Source organism: Corvus moneduloides, chromosome 2 (assembly GCF_009650955.1).
Source record: "Corvus moneduloides isolate bCorMon1 chromosome 2, bCorMon1.pri, whole genome shotgun sequence".
Lineage (NCBI taxonomy): Eukaryota > Metazoa > Chordata > Aves > Passeriformes > Corvidae > Corvus > Corvus moneduloides.
Window position 1 is genome coordinate 51032144 of NC_045477.1, and position 11113 is coordinate 51043256.

Consider the following 11113-nt stretch of genomic DNA (forward strand, 5'->3'; position numbering starts at 1 on the left):
AAGCTTTTGACATAATCTCCCATAGTACCTTTGTAGAGAGGAAACAGAGGTACTGGATGGATGGACTACAAAGTGCATGCAGACCTGGCTTTGGTCAGCACCTCAAAGTCAAGCTGGCAGTTGTGGCAATCCTCAAGGATGGGCAGATACCTGGGCTGATTGCAAGGAAGCAGTGAAAGTCGTCTGTTCCACAAGTAAGGGGGAGCCAGGAGCAGAGTACTACAACAGAGGCAGTAGGGCAGGAGCCTGGACAGTAAGAACCCAGTTCACCAGCACCGAAGTGAGGCATGTTGGGTCTGGCTGTGGTGTCCAGAACTAGATATTATGCAGTCATGACAAGGCAAGTCTGTAGTGAAGAGGAACAGGTCAGGTCAGGAAAACAGTGCACAGATCAGGGTCCAAGTTTGGACCATCAGGGCTCATAACCAGGCACAGGTATGGCTGCAATGCAGTGGGAGCTGTAGCTCAGGTGGGAGCCAAACAGTTGAGCTGCAGCTCTGAGGAGCTCTCATGAGAAGGGAGTCGGCCTTTTCTGAGGCCTTGTTTCAGAGCTGCCTGGGATCACTCTGTCCAAGGACACAAAAGGAAGGGGAACAGCCCTCCACTGCACTATCCCTAAGTTGACCCTGAGCCCAGGGACCCAGACCTCCAGGAGGGCAGATTTTCTCAGGGCTTTCACACTGATATTACTGCTGTCTTTATTAAAGAGTAGAATGACAGGATAGAGTTGACTTTCTGTTTTGTGAATGATGTCACCAAGAGGAACAGTTGATAAGGTGGAAGGATGGGCTTCCATTTGGAGTGACCTCAAGAGGCAGAGACACTTGCTGACAGGCAGAGCAGGCAGCAGCAGGAGCTGGCTGCCAGCATGGGAAAACTAACTGGGAGCAAGGCAGGCACAGGCAGATCTCACTAACAAGGATCCAGAAGGCTGAGTTATTAAATCTGGACAGGATCAGGTCTGGACAGAGTGAACAGGTGTAGCTCAAAAGTCCACACTCACAAGGCAGGTCTACTGCCATGTTAGATAGGCCCAAAGTCAAACCAGAGATTCTGGGCCAGGGTCAGGATTAAGAATGTACAAGATCAGGCACAGATGTAGATGCCTCACAACAGCAATGCAGCACAGGGCACAGCAATACACCCTCTATAAAAAGCAGATTCCAAGGGAATGGAGGGGCATGCCCTCATTTGTGTCTTGCTTTGCAACAGCTCTTACAATGAGGGAGCTCACCTTGGACTGAGCCAGCAACACTCTTTAGCTCAGCCAACTAAATTACCAGAAGGGGGGAATGTGCCCAGGAACCTGGCAGCATCTCATGAAATTCAGCAAAAGCAAATGCAAAATCCTGCATCTGGGATATAATATTGTAATGGCAAAGGCTGACTATCAAGAATGCAGATGTGTAGAAAGGAACCTAGGTTTAGGATGATGAGTGTGAATAAGCAGTGCAGTTCTGCAGCAATGCAAGCTTAAACACAAATAGGGCGGCATTAGTAAGAACATAGCCACCAGTAGGTTAGTTGAAGTGCTTACTCTCCTCCCCCTGGCACTTGGATGACTGCATTTGGAGAGTTGTGTCAAGTTTGGGTGTCCACAGTATAACAAACACATTGACAAACTGGCAGAGTCCATCAGCGGCCATCAAAATAGTTAGGAAATGAAAGCATGTGACATATAAATAGAGGTTGAGAGTGCTGTGTTTATTAATTTGTAATAAAAGAAGGCTGGGTGACAGCTAATTGCTGTCTTCAACTACGCAGTAGGTGGAAACAGAGTAGATGGGGCCAGGCTGCTTGGATTTACACAATGAAAATAGGAGATGCAATGAACAAAAATTGTGGGAGAGCAAATTCCTGATAAGTACAAGGAGAAAAAAGTAACCATGAGTATGGCCTAACAGTCGAAGAAGATTCCCAGAGAAAATTCAACTCTGAAGAGATACAAAATTTGACTGGATAAAAGTTCTTCAGCAACCTACGTTACTCACAGTGTTGAGGACTGGAGAGGTCAGAGAAGGGAGATTTAGATCAGGTCAACTTCCAAGGACCCTGACAGCCTAAATCTATGTCATGCACCTCATTGTCAGCTCAGATTCTAGGAATGTCTTAGAATGTATTTTGAAAACAAGACTTGGAATCATGATCTGTATGTAATTTTTTATTATAAGGTTGTAATAAGCCTGTAAATACTGTTCACTACAACGAAGAATAGATATCAGTGTCTCACTGTCCACATGGAAAACAGTGCCATGTGTGCTTCTGCAGGGGTGACCGAGGTTTGATACTATATAATAATGTCATTAATGATCTAGATGATGGAATGCAGTGTGTGCTTATTAAATCTGCAAACAATACTAGGCTGGAAGCAACTGTGTACATTGGAGGACAAGATTAGAATACAAAATGATCCTGACAAACTGTAGGAATGGTCTGAGAAAAACAGGATGTTACTGAACAGTCACAAGTGTAGGGCATTACTTTTAGTAGACATACTAAATTGCACAAATACAGGATGTGGCGCATCCAGCTTGTTTGTACTTTTGCAGAACATGATTCAGGGGCAACAGAGGATCACAAGCTGAGGAAGAGTCAACAGTGTCATGTTGCAGCAATAAAAGCAAACAATACTGGCATTTTTTCTTTAAAAGTTGTAATCTGCAAGACATGAGAAATAATAATAAATAAAATAAGACATCAGGAAAGATGCTGGACAACTAACACAAGATCATGACTTTAAGCCTTATTGGGATTCTGATGACAGGGTAATAATTTTGACTTACTTTCTTGGTGAAACTGTAAACATCCAGAAATGCATCCTTTTCCCAGGTATCACATCCCTTCTTTTACAGTCATAGACGTAAATCATTAAGCCATTATCAATAAAATATCCAGAAAGGTAATCCTAAAGCAAGGAAAAATAAATAATGCTTGGAAATTGAGGAAGAAGTGTTTCACAGTTCTTTCTTTTCTAACTTATAGATGGCTTTCTTTTTGGTGGTGGTGCTTTTTGGGATTTTTTTTTTTGGCAGTAATGTCAGAAAACAAAAGAACTATCCTGAATAACACCTTCTTTTCATTTTAGTGAAAGCAAACAAAAAACTAGATAAATTCCTTTGGATAAATCCTGCATGCATTTTCATTCAGAAAACTTCTCAGAAATCAGTTGCTTTGTAGGAATATAACAAACATGTTTACTAGGTGTTTTGTTGGTTTTTTTTAATAAACTATTTCCAGAGTTACAGATATAATAGCTAAATACATAAAATGGGAAGATAATCATAGAAATATTAAATCACAGAATAGCCCAGGTTGAATGGGATGTCCACAGATGATCTGGTCCTGCTTTTCATGGGAAAGAGAGCCTAGATGAGATTATCTAGCACCCTGTCCGATTGCATCTTGAAAACCTCTAGTGATGGGGATTCTACCACATCCCTGGGGCTGTTGTTCCACCTAATCAGTGTTCTCAATGAAAAACATTCATTTCTTATGTCAACTTTCCCAGTACAACTTGTACCCACTCCCACTTGTCTTCTCCATGTGACTCCTGGTGAAGGAGTCTCTGTCTTTGTAGATGCTCTTTAAGTACTAGAATACTGTGATGAGGTCCCCCCTGAGCACTTTCTTCTCCACAGAAAAAATATGTAACTCCTTCAGCCTTTTCTTGTAGGGTGTGTTCTCCAGCCTGTCATCACCTTTGCAGCCCTGGTTTGGACCCTTTTCAGTCTGTCCATATTTTTCTTGAATTGTGGTGCCTAGAATGGGACTCTGACTGCATCCTGACAAGTGCTGAGTAGAGTGTGAAATAATGTCAAATAATACTCATAGTTACTGTAGGTTCCTGTTGATAATATCAATGATATATCAATAACTGTTGAGTGTTCCCTGATAATAAAATTAGGCCATCAGTTGCATATACTATGTTGAGATAAACTAGCCTATCAATTTTAAACCTTCCGTTGATCTCTCCTCCTTGGTGTATTATAAATGTTAAGCCCTTAAAGGTATAATTTAATTTTTCTAATAACATACAAGAGCTTGTGATCCTTTTTGTCTCCTGCTGTTGTTCATACTGCAGCATACAGACAAAGTGTGTGACCAACATCCTTTCTGTCTAAGCGTTTCTCTGGTTTCAAGTAGCTAAAGTGAAAGCATGCAGACCACATAAAATAAACATAATTTGTTGATGATTTAGGTCTTTTTCTTCAAGAAATATATGTTTCATAGCAACAATTAGTTTATTGTGTTATGGCAGTGTTTCCACCAAAAGTTAATTTCCATCATCAGTTATTGTCTAGAAACACACTAAAAGAAGCATGTCAGAAGTAACAATAATTTACACGTTTTTAACCCTAATTAGAGTTTAGAATTTTATTTTTTTTTTAATATTTTATGCTGAAAAAAGCTCATAGAAATCTAGTTGTAAAAAGTGTCTTGTACTAACAATGGCAGCATGGACTGACTTCTCTGGGATTTGGCCACAGTGATAATCATTGAAGGGTAATTCTTAAAGCTAGCTGGCAGCGTGAGTGCTTGACAAAGAGTAGAGAATATAAGAGGAGGAGAGGAGACCAGAAGGACTTTTCTTAAGATCCTAAATGTTGTCTAGAAAATAAATCTTTATGTGCCCTCATGTTACCACATTCCCATTATGCAAGAGCCAACAACACAGATTGAGGCATCTACAGATCAAGGAGTCGAGATATCAATATCAATGAAATGAAAAATCAGTTATGGAGAACCAACAAAGAGGTCAATATTAATAATTGGCCTTCATAATAATTTATTTAATAATAACATCAATACCAAAAATTGTATTAATTTCACTACTAAAAAGGCTGTCATGGTTACTCTTGCAAAATATAAGAAAGGTGAGAATAAAATGTCCAAACGGAATAAGCAGCTCAAACTCGTAGTTTCAAAGCATGATTTGTGAAACAATCACAGAATAAACTCTTTCAAAGCCAAGAACCTAAGCTATGCATTACTGCAACAAATCATGCTACTATGTTTTCTGTAATCAAACATACAAATCCTGCTATTTACATCTCTGCAACTTTTATTATGATTACACCCTAATAAAAGCAGTTAAGTAAAGAAAAAGAAAAACTGAATACATATTGTCATTTAAAAGTAAAAGTTCTGTTTTATGTTCATCTGGTTACTGTTCAACTACTTCTCAGACTATTACCTCTTTTTACTCTAAAAGCTTATGTTTAATGAATTCTTCTCAGTAGAATTTATAACCATGAGAACAAACATAATGTCTATTTTATTTTTTGTACTCTGAGTGTTAAAATCAGAGAGATTAATACAAATTAATACAAATTTCTTATAGATAATACCTATATTTTAAAAAATTTCAGCCGAATTATTTGGATAACCTATTTCAATAAAAACAAAATAACTTCTTGAAGTCATACTGTCTTCATCTGCTTCACCGTGATTGAAATGTAGAGAATCTCACATGGAAGGTCTGTTACAGCGTTTCTGAAATTGCACAGGATGTAACAACTTGCCTCAAAAAATACCTACAAGGTATTTTTTTTAATATTGCTCTCTTTCAAGACTAAAGTAAGAAATTATAGAAAAAGCATGTAGAAGTTATTTACAGTTAGAGTAGCAAAAAATTAAACTAGTTTATTTTACTTCTGCTTTAGTGCACCCTGTCATGTGGAAGTTAAAAACAGTGAATGAAACATCTCTGAGCTATGTGATGCGATTGACATGCTGAAGGGAAGGGAAGCCATCCAGAGGGACCTTGACAGGCTTGAGAGGTGGGCCTGTGCCTCCCATGTGAAGTTCAACAAGGCCAAGTGCAAGGTCCTGCACCTGACTCGGCAATACCAAGCACAAATACAGGCTGAGGAGAGAATGGATTTGGGACAGCTCTGAGGAGAAGGGCTTGGGGTTGCTGGTGGATGAAAGGTTGCACATGAGTCAGCAATGTGCACCCACAGCCCAGAAAGCCAAACATATCCTGGGCTGTGTCCAAAGCAGCGTGGCCAGTAGGTCAAGCGAGAGGACTCTCCACCTCCGCTCTGCTTGGGTGAGATCATATCTGCAGTACTGTACCCACCTCTGGTACCCCAAACACAAGAAGGACATGGATGATCAAATGACTGGAGCACCTCTCCTGTGACAACAAGTTGAGGGAGTTGGGGTCACTCAGCCTGGAGAAGAGAAAGCTCCAGGGAGACCTTACAGCACTTTCCAAAACCTTAAGGGGGCCTACAGGAAGGCCAGAGAGGGACAATTCAAAAGGGCATCTAATTATAGGACAAGGTGGAATGGCTTTAACCTGAAAGAGGGTAGGTTCAGATTAGATATTAGGAAGGAAATCCACTGTGAGGCTGGTGAGACAGTGAAATGAATTGCCCAGAGAAATTGTGGATGCCCCATCCCTGTAAATGTTCAAAGCCAGGTTGGGTGAGATCCTGGGCAACCTGGTGTAGTGAGTGGTATTCCTGTCTATGGAAGGGGCTTGGAAGTAAATGATCTTTAAGGTCCCTTGTTACTGTCTCTGTCCAGCTCTGTGGGGTCACACGTGTGCATGCACAAACGCATGGACAGCTTCAGTAATATTGTCGGCAGCAAAGAGGCAGGAAGGCTCTTTGCGTGGGTTCCCACAGGAGCATTTACCGCCCCTACACCGTAGAAAGGTCCAGAGGCAAAGATGAGAACATCTGTGAACTTAGGGTTTTATCTGGGGGCAGGGAAAAGGCAGGACAAAGGAACAAGGACCAATGGGGAAGCTCTGGGGGAGTGGAAAAGGCGAAGGGCCAACAGCCAACTGGGGTACATTATCATAACAGAACAAGGCATCCTGGGAGAGGCTTCTTTCCCTCGCCATGACTACTAACTCTCTGGCACCAGAGACTGTCTGACCAAGAGCTTTCTTTGTCCATTGTGCCACAAGCTAATGGGCCCCACAGTCCCTTCCAACCCAAACCATTCCATGATTCTATCTGGTGCAATCCATATGCATAGCAGGGAAAATTTAGATGCTGTGATGACGTTTCTCTTTACATTTGCCAGGGTTTTCTTTTTTTTTTTGAACTTACAAGAAATCCTGGTTTTCAAGAGAAAGGGGCTAATAGCACTTCCTGATCCTGGCACAGGAACAAATCACATTATCCTTACTCATGAGAATAATCTAATTAAACACAACAGGAGTCCTCATATGGACATGGTAAAGCAAGCAGTATTTTGATGCCACAGTTGCAGACAAATGAAAATTCTCTTCTTTCAATCATGGTTCAGCTCTGATCTATATAATTTCATTATTTAAAAAAAAACACTTATAAGAGTCAGTGTAAACATATGCCGGTACAGAGCAGTCCCTATTTACTGAAATAGTTCCATGTTTTGTAGCCAAGAGTCTGTCTTCTAAAGCATGTTCTTTCAAGCTTTCACAGTTGAATGATTACATAATCTTTTTACCCCAAAAATGAAGTAGTATTGCTAGAATTTATTTTAGAACTGAAATAAAAATTGAGCTAAAACTTTAAACTTTGTCAGTTTTATTTTCTTCCCCATATGCTTGTGGCAGACATAATAACATGGATAAAGGCCTTTTTCTTTGTTTTTTGATATTATATTTGGGACCACCTTCTGGCATTTATGGAGAATGGAATCTGAGAAAATTTGAAGAATATAATAGGAAGAAAAATTCCCTCCCGTCAACAATTACAGCTGAGGGAAAAGTATGCTCTGGAAACAAAGGGATTGCTTTCTCTCATTTCTGTGGGAAGCAAGTGTTGTAAAAGGTACAGAAACAGACAGGATTGGATCCTGTCATCAGTCCTGTTTTTGTGAAGGATGAAGAAGTGCATAGCATCCTTTCACTCCTGCCACACCTAGTCTGGGCCTGTGTCAACGGCTGATCTTGCATCCTGACCTAGAAATGGCTACAGTTATGCAAATACTATGATTTGCTAATGCAGAGCACCTTGCTGGACTGAGATCCAACTAAATATCTCATGAATGAAATTGCCACTGAGAAATTCACAGTCTTTGAAATGAATATGTCAATATCAAGAAGATGAGACAAACAATATTTTTAAAGGAAAGATCTGAATCATGTTCTATAGCATTTCTTGTGCATGTACTTTTACTTTAATTTTCAGTCTGATGAGGTGTTAGAATGGAAGCAAATGAACACCAGAGCTGCAATTACTAAAGGGCTGAGATTAATGTTTCAAATTTGTTTTTCTTTCAGAGTGACAGTGCTACAATAATGTTCACATGAGTTGATGAATGGCTCACCTCAATGAAAGTTTGCTTGTCAGAAACAAACACTGTTGATTAGAGAAGACAGCTACTTCTTTACAACGCTCCAGCTTATAAAAATAAAGAGAACATAATTTTGTCAAAATTTATTTGTAAAATCAAACATGAGTTTAAGAACTAAAGGAAGTCTCTCCTATTAAACATATTGTTGGGAATTAACCTTCTTTTAATGATTTTTTTCCCCCTAATACTACATATACTATATTATATGATTTCAGCAGTGGAAATGTTAACTAGTTCAAACTGGGTATTATATAATAAAGGATTTGACTAATACACTTTTAAAGAAACTCAGGACTGCAGCTTTATCAGAAACTCAATGTGGAGGGATGCACTGATAGTTGTATAAAGAACAGCTGTAGTCAGGAATTACTGCAGCAGTTGGGGACATGGGCAAATGATGGAATCTTCCATGAATAGTAGCATGAAGTGTGGAATGGAAAATAAACCATATTAAACCATATTTTGTTATCCTGCTTTTCGAGAGAAAGAACATTTGTGTGGTTATGTGCTATTAGTTCATCTGTTCCACCACAAGGATGAACAAGTCACTGACAAATTTTAGGCAAATTTAACAATGGATCTCAAAGCTTCCAAGTTATTTCGGGATTTGTGAAAGTCAGTAAGTCAATAGAAATCCAATTTAATATACTTACCAGTAGAAAAGCAATTATAATTTAGCCTCCTACCCATTTGCCAAGGACAGGCAGTAACCAAGAGATGAATCAGAACAAGAAACCAGTCAACCCACCAGCCTACATGAAGCTTTCAACCAACAATACTATTTGTAGCAACATGTCTCACCATATAGATGTAGATGTGAGAATAATGAAGAGAACTGACTGTCGTGGGTTAGCTCCTAAAGGTGTTACAATTTTTAGAGACTGTTACAGAATTCTAGGCTTAGGTTTCAGTTTTGCAAAAGAGGTCATGTATTCCTGAGAGCAGCTAAGTGAGTGTGTATTCAGCTTTGCTAATTCTGCTATGGGGCTGGTGAGAATAGAACCTTTGGCACCTCCATGAATATAAAAAATTAAAGTACACCTTTACTGCGAATCATACATGACTGCTTGTGGCTGGTGCAAATTGTAAAGGAATTTCTTCCAAGAAAACTTTGTGCTTTTTTATCTCCCATAAATGACCTTTTGGGTTTTCTTCCCATCTTTTGAAGCTTTCTGAAATAATGTTGGCTCTGTGTTTCACAGCTAGCCACTGTTTTAGTCATGTCTATGTATCCAGGTTATACATACTAACAAGCACTTATGAACTTTGCCAAAAAGTAAAGGTATCATACTGTATCTCCAAGTACATAGAGCAAATGCATCTTAGTACAGAGCTGAGGTATTCTCTTTCTTTTGGTGGAGCTTACAGCAGCTGCGGTAATCTAGGAGGATTTACTGATCCAGTTCTGCTGATTCATCGTGTTTATGCAATTTATTACCTAAAGATGGATATAAGGAGGACCAGCTATTCAGCCAAAACCCCAAGTCTGGGGCTACAGAGAGTCAGGATGAACGGTATTCTACGACCAGGGGCCAAGCTTTGTTGCAAAATTAAACTCTGTGATGAGAGTCACTATGAAGCCAAGAACGTCTTTTTTGACAGGTATGGATTAACCCCAGCACACCTAGAACAAATATATACAACTTTATTCAACACATACAGCAACTATTAAAATAATTTGAGTACCCTCAAAGCATCAGACGAACTTCTGTTTCTCTAGTACTGGAGAGGCTTGACAAAAATGCTCATTGCCATGAGCATTGCTGCAACCAAGGGGCTTGGTAAAACTGCTGTTGACTGGACATCGCTGCATGTAAGACCACCACTAAGCAAGAAGATTAATAAGAACTCTGGGAATATATCCCTTTCCTTGAACAAGCAGCACATGAGTTCTCAGACTGGCTGAAACCCCAAGGTTTCTCCTGTCCCTCCCCATGCCAAAGGGGACCCCAGCTCAGGAGCAAGGCACACTCCCTGACACCCTCACTCCAACCTCACCACTCTCTAAGACTGGAGCTGCTAAGGAAACCCACCCAAAAGGTCCCTACCCTAACACTTTCACAGAATCACAGAATGTGTCAGGTTGGAAGGGACCACGGTGGTCCAACCTCACTACTCAAGCAAGGCCATCCTAGACCACATTGCACAGGACTGTATAGAGACACTTTGAGGGAGACTCCGCAACCTCCCCGGGCAATTTGTTCCAGTGCACGGTCACTTTCCTCACACACAGCGTGGGGCCCGGGCGAAAAAGGCAAGGCAGACAGCACACAGGCTGGAAGGTGCGGGAGCGGCCCGAGGGGCGCCGCACGGCTCTGCCCGGCCGGTCGAGGGCAGCGCAGGGCCGTGACCCGCGGAGCCCCGGGGGCGGCCAGGAGGCGGCACCTCCCCGTCACCTGCGGCCCCGGCGGTGCAGCGGCACCACCCGCCCCTCCCGCGCGGGGCGCCCTGGGGCGGCGGGGCGCGGCCGGGCGGGCGCACGGGGGGCTCCACCCGGTCCCTTCAGGCGGCCTTGCGAGATCTCCCCGAGCGGGAGGGCGGCGGCTCGCGGCGCCCGGGCTGGAGGCGGCGGCGCGGCGGCCTCGCGCACCTGCTCACCTGTGCCCCGGCCGGCTGGGGGGGCCCGGCCCGGCCACTCCCCCGACGGGCTCGGCGCAGGCGCCCTAGCGGCTACCGCAGGCAGGGGGCGGCAACATGGCGGCGTGAGCGGCGGCGGGTTCGGCTCCACAACAACAGCGGCAGCGGCATCGCTCGCGCCGCCGTCCGCCCCGAGCGCCGCTCGCCCCCCCCGGGCCGCACCGCGCTCGGCGCCGCC

The 11113-nt window shown here is 42.4% G+C and overlaps 1 long non-coding RNA gene across 1 annotated transcript; it reads right to left on the reverse strand.

Annotated features, from left to right (window-relative positions):
• Positions 1 to 1683: 1683 nt before the first annotated feature.
• On the reverse strand, positions 1684 to 9004 carry LOC116436429. Its single transcript, XR_004237012.1, has 3 exons — positions 8272 to 9004; positions 2784 to 2905; positions 1684 to 2658 (listed from the first exon to the last, which is right to left on the reverse strand). It is a non-coding gene; the product is annotated as an uncharacterized LOC116436429 (long non-coding RNA).
• Between the last annotated feature and the right edge of the window lie 2109 nt (positions 9005 to 11113).